This window comes from Microtus ochrogaster, linkage group LG8, assembly GCF_000317375.1.
Source record: "Microtus ochrogaster isolate Prairie Vole_2 linkage group LG8, MicOch1.0, whole genome shotgun sequence".
Classification (NCBI taxonomy): domain Eukaryota; kingdom Metazoa; phylum Chordata; class Mammalia; order Rodentia; family Cricetidae; genus Microtus; species Microtus ochrogaster.
Genome location: NC_022033.1, coordinates 9,059,847 through 9,065,935, shown reverse-complemented (window position 1 = coordinate 9,065,935; position 6,089 = coordinate 9,059,847). Strand labels below are relative to the sequence as shown.

Below are 6,089 nucleotides of genomic sequence, written 5' to 3'. Positions count from 1 at the left end.
ATCCATCCATCCATCCATCCCTCCATGCATCCATTCATCTGTGGATCCATCCACCCATCCATCCATAGATCTATCCATTCATCCATTTATCCATTCATTCGTTCGTCTGTCTGTCCATCCACCCATTTGTCTAAGAGCTCATCTGTTCACATGATTGTTATATATGAAGCACCTTCTATTTGCTTGGATCTATGTTACACAGAAAGAACAAAATTCATTCCTTGGCTAACACACTCGGGAAGACAGGAAAATCAACCAATATCAGTCATACTAGTTGTGACAAATTTTATTTTTATTTTGAAAAGCAGCCTTGGGGAATAAACAAGACCATCACTTCCTTGTAGATATGATGGTTAAGCCTCCCTTAGAGAAGGTAGCATTTCTAGAAGATTAGAGTAAATAAAGACACCAGATACTGGGGCTAAAGGGAAGAGGGCGTGAGGCAAAGAGAACACACACACAGGGCAGTTGTGTGTGGACTAAAGGGAAGAGGGCGTGAGGCAAAGAGAACACACACACAGGGCAGTTGTGTGTGGACTTGTCTGCTCACAGAGAGAAGGACCAGTGGGGCAGGAGTGGAACAAAGGAGTGACAGGAAGTGATTTTATTTATTTATGTTAATTAATAAATTTATTTATTTATTTATTAAAGATTTCTGCCTCCTCCCCGCCACCGCCTCCCATTTCCCTCCCCCTCCCTCATCAGCCCGAAGAGCAATCAGGGTTCCCTGCCCTGGCTCACAGACTTGCCTGTAGACCAGAACTGTGGGCCCCTCTTGGCAGATGACTCACCTTAGTTTGTGTTAAACTGACAAAAACTAACCATCATGAGTGCTGATTCAAGCTCTTAACTAAGGCTAGCAAAATTCATGGTTAAATTGAGTTAGATTGGTTACATGGGAATGGGATTGCTGGGGGAGGATTGTTTCCTCTGTGTGTGTGCATGTGTGTGTGTGTACAAGCACAGGTGTCTCTCTCTCTGTGTCTCTGTGTGTGCATGTATGAGCACAGGTGTGCACCAGTAGGCAGAGGCCAGAGGTCAACCTCAGGTGTCATACGTCAAGAGCCAGGAGACATGTCTTTCCAGGGAGGCTCTCTTGCTGTCTGGAGCTTGCTGACCAGGCGAGCCTGGTTGCCTAGCCAACCACAGGGACTTCCTTGTTTCTATCACTCTCACATTGGGTCTATAAACATGTATTGCCACAGACTTTGACAGGGGGCTCTCTGAGGACAGAACTCAGTTCTTCGAGCTTCACTGATGGATCCATTTTCCTGCTCCTGAGATTTCTGGGTTTTAATAATTATTTATGTTCTTTATTAAGACATGGAAACCCTTCCACTGACTCTCTCTTTAGAGCTGGACATGATGCTTCTTTCTCTCTATTCCTCATTTTGTATGTGGCAAATACCAGTTTCAATAGAACATACACATGCACCATACACAACAGCACCATAGAATGTTCTAGAATATATTACATGTGATCCAGATATGCCATATGCATATACATACATTCTTTATGTGCATGCCAATTACTCACAATCCGTATTAGACATTTCTAGCCTTACAAGAGTTTTGTCTTTTACATATGGAAATTAGAAAGGGTGTCACCTTGATTCTGCTGGCAATTTCTGGTCACTGTTTATAGCCACAACCACGAATGCTACATGTATGTAAATGATTTTTAATGGTATTGTGGGTATTGACAGCCTCCAGTCCCTTCATTCATAATGGCATCCCCATTCATTGAGCAACTATCCAGTGAACCCTAGACCAAGCACTTGCTCTGCAGTTGCCCTGTTGTGGTTGGAGGATGCTGCAAGGGGGCAAAACAAAGTTGTAGAATATTGATTGACACACCCCTGCTCTTCCTCAGTGAGACTTGTTCATGTTCTTGCTATACTCCTGGAAAATTACAAAGGTACATGGTAAACAGCGAAGATGGGGTTTGGTACCTCTGATGCAGAAGATTTTCATGAATATGTAAGTTCACTTGATGCTTCTAAGAACCCTGTGATGTAGGTAAAGAGCAGTCATATCTCCCCTTTCATAGAAGTGATGTGGAAAGTGCTTCTGTATATGTCTTGCTTTTATAGGTCAATGAATAAAGAATCTGCTTTGGCCTGTGATAAGGCAGAGCAGAGCTAGGCTGGAAAACTAAACTGAATGCTGGGAGAAAGAAGGCTGAGTCGATAAGACTCCATGTAGCCACTGGAGCAGACAGATGCTGGAACTTTGATGGGTAAGCCACAGACATGTGATGATGTACAGATTAATAGAAATGAGTTGGTTTAAGAGGTAAGAACTAGCCAATAAGAATCCAGAGCTAATAGACCAAGCAGTGATTTCATTCACACAGTTTCTGTGTGGTTATTTCGAGTCTAGATGACTGGGAGTGAACAAGCAGCCTCTGCCAACAGATTGGCACCCAGTGTGGGGCAACAATTTCCTTGTAAAGTCTAAGAAAGCTTTTTTAAAAAAGGTTTCTAGACCCACAAAAATGGGAGCCAAGCACAGCTTCTTGGTAACAGCATTCTTTCAGATAGGCTCTGTTTACAAGGGAGGCGCAGTAAAAACTGTGTGACTTTGTTAAAAACAACAGCTTCCTGGTTTGCCAACATGAACAACTCTGACTCTTTTTGGAAGTTTGGCCATGGAGCATTTAAATGGTGTTTGTGAGCAGAATGCTACAACTTGCTTAATGGAAACACAGAGCCGCTGTGTGCCTGAAAATGGAACAATGTGCATAGCTCTCAGAGGCAGCAAATATGCCTCTGCCATGTTGGACTGGGTGGAGCTAATAGGCAGGACTGTGAAGTTAGTCTTAGCCATACCTGCTTAGAATTTTTTTAAAAAGTGCTCCTTGTCAAAAAATAATTACAGATACACACACAATAAAGTCAAATCCAGATGGAAAAGACTTCTAAATGGGCCACAGTGTTGGATAAATGTACATAGGCTTGAGAGAGAGAGGAAAGAGTATAGATAGTTATAGTACAGACAGTCATAGATTAAAATGTTACAGAGGAACTTTGGTGGCTGTTCAGGCAGTAAGATGTCTCTATCAATTCTAGAGTTTTGGAAGTTGCTTACAATGCACTGCCTGTTAACTTAGGTAATATTATATCCTTCTATGGTCTTTGATGGAGTTGAAGAATAGGTAGTTATAATTATAGTTTTCCTTAGTTATAATAAAAATAAATTAAATATAAATATTGTAACTATAATTCTTGCTTGATACCTGTTTTGTTATATTAACTTTACTATGTTAAAGCTAAAACCTTCCTTTTTGTTTAGACAGAAAAGGGGAGATGATGTGGGAAGTTCTTCTGTATATGTGTTGCTCTTATCGGTTAATGAATAAAGAAGCTTCTTTGATCTGTGATAGGGCAGAGTAGAGCTAGGTGGGAAAACTAAATTGAATGCTGGGAGAAAGAAGGAGAAGTCAGTTAGACACCATGTAGCCTCCAGAGCAGACAGACGCTAGAACTTTACCTGGTAAGCCACAGTGATGTAGCAATACACAGATTAATAGAACTGAGTTAATTTAAGATAAGAGATAGCCAATAAGAAGCTAGAGCTAATAGGCCAAGCAGTGATTTAATTAATACAGTTTCTATGTGGTCATTTTGAATCTGTATGGCCAGGAACAAACAAATAGCCTCTGCCAACACATAAGCATAAGAAAGATTCAGAGAAGTCAATTCATTTTCTGAAAGTCACACAACCTTACAGGCTTCAGCGCAAGGGAGAGAAAGAAACCCAGCTTTTTATTAAAGGTCCTTATGAAAGGTCCTACCTAGTGAGTTCTCCCCACACTCTCTCACTGTCTTTGTTTAAGTAGAATAAATATTATATTACTAACTTACAAAATTCATAGCAATTTTTTTTAGCTTGATAACATATTCTGGGACCTCAGGCAGCATCATTTCATAATAGATTTTGGCCTCTAGGAGTTGTCCAGTCCTCCCTGCTTGATCTGGATCTCCAAGGCCAGGAAGGAATAGGTGATACAGGCCACTTATCATTCTTTCTTAAAGAGTCACCTGTCTCAAGAGGAAGCTGTAGATAGAAAACTAATCATTGGCCCCCATGTGTCCCCACCCTAGGCCTTCCCAAGTCTGTGAGCCTCTGAGAGGACACACAGGGAGGACTGCGGGGAGGACGCTGTGCGCTACCCCATCACACTCCTTTTGTTTCCCATGAGGCTGCTGGTGTGAGCCACGGTGTGCTCCGGCTTTCCCTGCTTCCACACTGGTTACTGCCTTTCTTCTTACCTAGAGACAAGCACCCAAGTCTGACAGCAGACTTTGGCTGAGGTTCAGGAAACAGGAGAAGGAGCTACAAGAACCAGAAATAAGTGGCAGGTGAGCTCTTTGAGGGTAAAAGTGGTGACCAGTGCAATTTTAAACACTTTTTAAAAAAAAAAACTCCATGTCAACTGGGTATCAGGAATGAATTTTAAATCTATCACCCTGCCCAGGGCCGCCAATCGCAAAGAGTCCCTCGGGGCCCGAGCAGTTTAGCCTACAGTGTTCCCAGAGCTAAGGAAATCAGGTGTCGAAATCCATGTCTTCACCTTCCCGAAAAATTCAAGGATACATAAGCCAGCTTCTATTTTTGGCCAAGGCACCCAAAAGTCAGCCGAATGTGAACTCTGAGACTGTAATGTAACGTCTCCCAACCAGGATGCCCCCATTGTTGCTGAGTGTACAGGAGTGTAGGAGTATGAATAACCGTGAGAAACCCTTGTTTGAGAATTACGTCTTCCAAAGGAGATTTTGGAAAGTCTGGCTCTAGTATTGGGGACAGAATTTGTCAGGATAAGTTTTGACAGTGAAGTGAGTCCCACTTCTTTGGAGTGTAAATGGAGGACACAGGGGAGGATGTTGACTCCTCCTCAGGCAAGGCTCAGGTAGTGACTGCTTCCTGTCTGCTGCCATTAAGGATGTGGAAAGAATCCCCGAGTCCCTTCTGATCTGTAGTCCAGGGAAACACATGGGCATGGGATCAGTGAATTTTGGTTGGCCTGCACAGCCTTATCCCCAAGCAGTTCAGCCGTGTGCTGCTGAAGCTGGGGAGGGGGCCCAATGTCCACTCTCAATGACTTTTCCATGAATTGGTGGCCATTGCATGCAATTCATTCCACTCTACCCATACCTCATGCACCATTGAGCACCCTGGGCATGGCTCCATGTGTCCCTCTTGCTGTTCTCTGTGTTATTACCCCCACCCACACCCCTAAAACCTTTTCTCACTATGCTGTGGGACAATGGTCTCATACTCTGTAATGGTTTGCCACTTGTATTGTTTTAATAAAATGCTGATTGGCCAGTAACCAGGCAGGAAGTATAGGCGGGGCAACTAGAACAGGAGAATTCTAGAAAGAGGAAAGGCTTAGTCTATAGCTACATGGTGTCTCTCTGACTCCACCTTCTATTTTCCTTTATCTCTGCTTGGCATTCCCACCTTGCTCTATTCTGCACTGCCATAGGCCCAAGGCAGCTTCTTTATTAGCCAATGGTAATAAAACATATTCACAACATACAGAGGGGAATCCCACATCAGATTTTTCTCTCTCATAACAAGAAGTCTGAAGATATATACCCTGGCTATGTCATACAAAACATCTGGGGTCAGGTCAGATTCTTCAGTTTTTCTTTTCTTCCTTCTTTTTTTCTTTTAATTTAGGGTCTCCTGTAACCCAGGCTGACCTTGAACTCACTATCTAACCTCGAACTTCTGATCCTTCTGCCCCCACTTCCTGAGTTTTGGGGTTACACGCCTGTGATTCCTGCAACACTGGGAATTGAACCCAGGGCCTCCTGTATGCAAGGCAAGCACTCTACCAACTGAGCCACATCTGCCTTCAGGGCTGGGCTCATAGTCTTTGAGACAACCCTTTGCTTCTGATCTTGACTCTGAGATAGGGCTGCCCTCCTGACAGCCTTCCATCTTTAAGGGCAGACAGGGAAGGCTTTTCTCATTGTCAGTCAGTGGGTCTTCCTCTTGTTTCTCTCTTGTTGATGCTGATAGGCTCTGTCACAAGTATCCATGTCCCTCGTGACAGCCAAGGAAAATTCTGCACACGT

General features: G+C 43.3%; 1 non-coding gene across 1 annotated transcript; it reads right to left on the bottom strand.

Moving 5' to 3' along the window:
* Positions 1-5,792: 5,792 nt before the first annotated feature.
* Trnaa-ugc lies at positions 5,793-5,864 on the bottom strand. Its single transcript has one exon. It is a non-coding gene; the product is annotated as a tRNA-Ala (tRNA).
* Positions 5,865-6,089: the final 225 nt, after the last annotated feature.